Consider the following 6,228-nt stretch of genomic DNA (forward strand, 5'->3'; position numbering starts at 1 on the left):
TAAAAAAGAATTGTGTTTGTTCTCTTTCTGTCCCCCTCCCTCTCCAGTCCTATTTTAAAGCAAGTAGGCAGTGCTTACTTAGGTATTATAGTTTTTATTCTGTAGGAAACGAATACTGATTTTTTAAAAAATAATACTGATTTTTCTGCAATGACCAACTGGTTTGGCAATAAACTATTATATGGGCTGTATGTATTTATACATCTGCAGTGTGTGTGTGTAGACTTTCCAACAACCCTGTGAGGTAGGGTTGGAAACCAAGGCAGCTCACAAGAAGAAATAAAGCCATTTAAAATCCAAGAACCATAAAGCAAGAATAAATAGTTGGAAAACAGCCTAAAGAGGCATGATTCTGAATTTTGGGTTGGGTGAATGAAGTTTATTTATTTATTATTTGATTTATATCCTGCCCTTCCTCCCAGTAGGAGCCCAGGGTGGCAAACAAAAGCACTAAAAGCACTTTAAAACATCATAAAAACAGATTTGAAAATATATTAAAACATCTTTGAAAATATTTTTAAAAGGTTTAAAAAAACATTTTTTTAAAAAAAGAAAAGGCTTATAAACATATTAAAAAGCAATTCCAACACAGACTCAGACTTGGATAAGGTCTCAACTTAAAAGAACAAGTTGAAAGAACAAGTTCCTTATCACTTGAGGCTGTAGTTCTCTGCACACTTCCCAGTTTGAGTAAGCCCCATTGAATACATTGGGACTTGCTTCTGAGTAAACAAACATCGGATTGCACTATGAATATATTTACAGATTGTGTAATTCATAAACATATTTGAGAGTCATGTTTATATAAATATTTCTTCATACTGTGTCCCAATAAGTATTTGATTTCACACTATGGTTGTAGATGATTTTTCCCTCTACATTTTAAGTGTGCCCTTCTTCCTGGGGGTGGTCATGGTTCTCCATTGTTTTCATCCTGAGGGGAGGATAGGCTGAGAGATGGTGAGTAGCACATTTAAGGTCTCTTCACCTCCCTCACCCCCTTTTTCTTTAATTGTATTTATTTTATATTTCTCCAATATCTTCCCCTGGCTGTTTTTATGTATTTTAATATTTTTAGATTAAATAAATAGGAAATCATAATTGTGAACATCCCTAAAAGCAATTTACCTATCCTTATGTTTTGGCAAAGTGGTGGTGTGAAGGCCTGCTGGTAGAACAATTGAGGACTTTGTCACACATTACTTTTTGAGACCTGTAGATTCATGTTGGAAAGAACATGTGCACGTATTGACTGGTGGCTTGGGTGCTGTTTCTTCAGTCTGCGCTGCATGCGTAGGGAAGGTGATACATCATCTGGCAGCTAGCTTCATAACGTGAGAATGAAAAACATTTGGATCACCATTCACTTGTTTACTTTTCTCACTATTGAGACCACTTCATATATTACTTTTTCGTACACAGAAATTTAATCTTTGTATAGGAAAAAGTATTTTGTAAAATGTGAAGGACAGTGGCTGCCCAGTCAGTATAACCACTGTACAAGATCTACTCAGCCACTGTAATGACCTTTTTGTTTTGAGTGCCCTTTTATCTGGGTCTTGGTTCAGGTGTGTATCCAACTTTGATGTGCTTATGGAAGGGGTGTGCAAGTAGTGCCCCCCCCAAGTGTGGAGGCTTGGACAAACATTGTGTTATGGAAAACCAAAGTCTGTGTGAAAGTACATATTTGGGAATGCCATCAGTGTAATCCTAAACACACTTAATAAATAATGTCGAACTTGCACGTCACAAAATATATTACGGTCATGTCCATAAGCACCAGGAGGGTAGTCGCCCAGGGGATCTTAGTCCCTCTGCTTTTTGGGGGGCAGGGTCCCTATGTCTCCAAGCATCCTACAGTCAGCATGAAAAGTGTGTTAGTCACTGAGAAGAGTCTTCTAATATGCTTCCTTGCCTTTCCTGCTGATTGGAGTACCCCGCCTATTTCGCGCGTGCCTCTGGAGTTGCACGCTTTTGGATGCTTCTTTCCAATTGTGCATGCTCAAGCTGTATGTTTTTAGTGATTTTACCTGATTTTTATTTTACTGTATTGTATTTTATTCCTTGCTGTGAACCGCCCAGAGAGACATAGGCTAAGGGCGGTATAGAAATGGAAATAAATAAATAAATAAATAAATAACACTCTCCATTTACATGCTGATTGGCTCCTAGAGATGTTTGTTGTTGTGAGAGAATGCATTAACAAAGATCTCATTCTTAATCCAGGAGTAAAAAAGGGTGTATGTGGCTGCAACTATCATGAAGGGACTCTGCACTTCTGAATTTTCTACTAAACAACTGATAAATACCTATGTAACTTTGTGTCTGGAGACTTCTTATTAAGAATCACTTTCCATAATTGTAAGGAGGTATGTCCACACGCAAGCATCCCTGGCACCTGAATGAGGGGTGAGAGCAGCAAAGGGCCATAAGCAGATGTCTTAGACCAGGGGTTCCCAAAGTGTTCTTCTACATAGACCACTTGAAAATTGCTGAGGGTCTGAAAGTATCTGAAAATTTACTATGGGCATATGCAAGATAATTAACTCCCATTAGCGATAAGAGCAAGAATTTGAGCTGTGCGTATGATATTGTAATTTAAAGGTGTAATTTTAATCTTGCTAGTTGTTCATGTCACTACTATTGCCATTACATTCAGTGATGTACGGGAATTACGATTTACGAGTAACATTAGTACAAAAAACATTACTAAGTATTCTCTATGGTCTGGTACGGGAGGAGGTCCATGGGGGTGACACCATGAGTTACCGCACTGGGTGACACCAACCCTAGTGATGCCACTGCTGATAAAATGGTATCTGCAGGAGGCCCTCACCTGCAGAGCGTAGTGATCGACTGGGTATGTAAGGGATAAGACGGTCTTTCAGGTATCCTGGTCCCGAGCTGTATAGAGCTTGATTTATGCTTCCTGATGACACTCCAGTTCTCCTAATCTACCTGGGTCAGCCCTTCTTTCCTGTCACTCCTGGCAAATCACTATCCCCGCTTTGCTCACTAAGTCAGCATCTGATTCAGTGGGATCAAATGCAGCTGGAGCATTTGGGGAGAAGTATAATTTTAAGGAAAAGAAACAAACATCCTTGTTGCTTTTAAACTCTGTGACATGACAGCCTGAGGCCAGAATGGGTCTAAACAATAATGCCCGTGCATTTGTTTCAAAGGTAGGAAATGGAGTTGGGTATGTTTGAGTTGCAGCTTTTCCATAAAAAGCAAATCAAAATCCATCTCAGCCCTTCAATGGGTCTACTCTGAGTAAAACTAGAATGGAATGCCACCTATTATATCATGAGGAACATTGGAGAAGGGTGAATGCTCAGAGCATACTCCTTGATGGGAACATTGGGGAGATCCCCCAGTCTCAATCTGAAGTAGACTTCTGGAGGTTGATGGGAGGAATTAGTGTCCCGTATCTATGTCTCTGCCCTTGCCTTGAGATGGAGGACAGAGCGGTTCTCTCAGGCACAAAAAGGAATGGCAAAGCAACTCTCCTTCCTCAGAGTCGAAAAGCGGCTCCCTCCTTTAGTGCTTGGTGCAAAGATCGCTGGAGAGGGCAGTTTTCAAATGGAACTGCAATGTTCATCGCAATGTATGCAACTGCAAATTGGGAATGTATACTATGCTTAGGCAGGTGCAGCACAGCCACAAAGTCATTTTGGCTCTGGGGACTTTTTGTCTGGTTCCCAGCACGGCCCAACATCCCTAAGCCTTCCCCACTGCAGTGAGGGGCTGATCTTCCCACTGCCCACTACGAACACACAAACCATTAGTTGGGGATCAACTCTCATAAGACAGGAAGTGCCTGGAGAGGCCCTTAGATTCAGTGGTGGCTGGTAACCCCTAGCCCTGTTTGGGGGCCAAGGAGGTCACTGGAGGCAGGGCCAACTTTTTTCCTCTTTGACCTCCTCCCTTGCAAAGATACTGTGGGCATGTAAACAACGCTGTAGTAAAAATATTGGTAGCACACTACCCCACCTGGCTGCCATGTTTGGTTAGATTTATTAGAGAAAGGGTATGACTTTTCCCTAAATGGAGGGTGACAGTGTGTGGCATTCCTTTATTGATTGATTGATTGATTGATTGATTGATTTTTGCAGTGCATCAGATAGGAGGTACTGGTACGTGCTTTCCTTCCTGCTCACCATCCAGGAGATCAACCGGGATTCCACACTGTTACCCAACATCACCCTGGGCTACAGTGTCTATGAAACCTACTTTGATGGAAGAACGACTTCTGATGCCCTGACAGACCTGCTTGCTGGTGGGAAAGTCAATATTCCAAACTACAATTGTGGAAGACGCAACAACCTGTTGGCTGTTCTTGAAGGGGCAGATTCCGACATCTCCATCCATATTGCAAGCATGTCAGGCATCTACAAAATCCCACAGGTAAGAATCGAGAAGGAGAGAGGTGAATGGCTGCATATAACTCCATAATTTGGTCTCTCCAGGGAAGTCTGAAAGGGGGAATAATAAGTGAAGCTATAGGAATTTTATTTTATGAGATTTTTGTGATGTGGCCCTGACACTTTCCAAAAGGGGCCCGACTACCTTGCTTGAAGAGGCAAACCTGGAGTCTCCTTACCTTCTGAACCAAGCAGTGATAGATCAGACAAGTTCAAATGATTGTAAAGTTTTATTGTAACATAATTTAAGTATACCAGAATAAAGAGTAAGTAACAAAGAACAGAAAATAAACGACACAAAGATTTCTCATGTGTCTTCAGATCAGGTCCTTCTTGCTGGCTTCACTCAACACTCCTAGAAGGGGATTTGTCTCTGCCTCCTATCTTCTACCCTTTTGCCTTTTGTCCCTTTTTCTGCTCTTATCACTTGGGGGTGCACCTTTCTGATTGGCTCTCAAACCTGACGTGAGACTCTTGGTGATAATCTTGCACCCACTTCCTTGCTAGTACTGTGTCCCAGAAAAGGGCATCATTTCATCTTATTTTGCATTATACATGGATCTAGCCTGGTTCTGAGACATTCATTAAGCTATATCTCTAAAAAAATAGTCACTAAGCATTTTATCTGTAATGCAAGTATATTATTGGGTGTGAGAGCTATTGAAATCCTGTGTTCATCAATTTCTGTCTTTGAAATGTTAGCAAAGCACTGGGTATGTGCCTTGGAATACGCCTGCTTATGTCATACGGTCCTAGATGGTTTCAATTGTAATATGGTATTAGCCTCATGCAATGTGGTGTTCCTCTCGTGATTCCATGCTCCTATAACCTTGAATCGTATAATCATAGAACAGTAGAGTTGGAAAGGGCCTATAAGGCCATCCAGTCGAATCCCCTGCAAGAATCCAAATCAAAACATTCCTGACATATGGCTGTCCAGCTGCCCCTGGAATGCCTGCAGTGTCGGAGAGCCCACTACTTCTCTAGGTCATTGGTTCCATTGTCGTATCGCTTTAACAGTTAGGAAGTTTTTTCTGATATTCAGTTGAAATCTGGCTTCCTGCAACTTGAGCCCATTATTCCGTGCCCTGCACTCTGGGACGACCGAGAAGCGATCCCGCCCCTCCTCTGTGTGGCAACCTTTCAAGTACTTGAACACTTCTACCATATTTCCCATCAGTCTTCTTTTCTCCAGGCTAAACATGCCCATAAATGAAATAAATAAATAATGATAAATAATATTTTTTGTCCTCCGTTTCATCATTTTAGCTTCTAGTGATAGTTCTGGTTTAATTTGTTTGCCTTTGAAGACTGTTCGGAAACTTAAATTGGTACAAAGAGCTGCAGCCAGAGTGTTAACCGGGGCTGGTTACAGGGACCATACAACTCCCCTGTTACAACAGCTCCACTGGCTGCCAATTTGTTTCCGGTCACAATTCAAAGTGCTGGTTTTGACCTACAAAGCCCTATACGGCTCAGGTCCAGACTATTTGACAGATCGTATCTCCCTACATGAACCTGTCCGGGATTTGAGATCTTCAGATGAGGCCCTTCTTGTGTTCCCCACACCTTCGCAAGCACATATGACGTGGACACGAGATAGGGCCTTTTTGGTGGCCGCCCCTAGGCTGTGGAACTCCCTTCTGAGTGAGGTACGATCAGCTCCCTCCTTGCTGTCTTTCCAGCGACAAGTAAAGACTGTTTTATTTCAACGGGCATTTGGGATAGAGAACAACCAGGATTAAGTGTCATAGGTTTGGTGATTACATTATATGATTTTATTATTTTAAATTGTCCGCTGTTT

The sequence above is a fragment of the Rhineura floridana genome, chromosome 3 (assembly GCF_030035675.1).
Source record: "Rhineura floridana isolate rRhiFlo1 chromosome 3, rRhiFlo1.hap2, whole genome shotgun sequence".
NCBI lineage: Eukaryota > Metazoa > Chordata > Lepidosauria > Squamata > Rhineuridae > Rhineura > Rhineura floridana.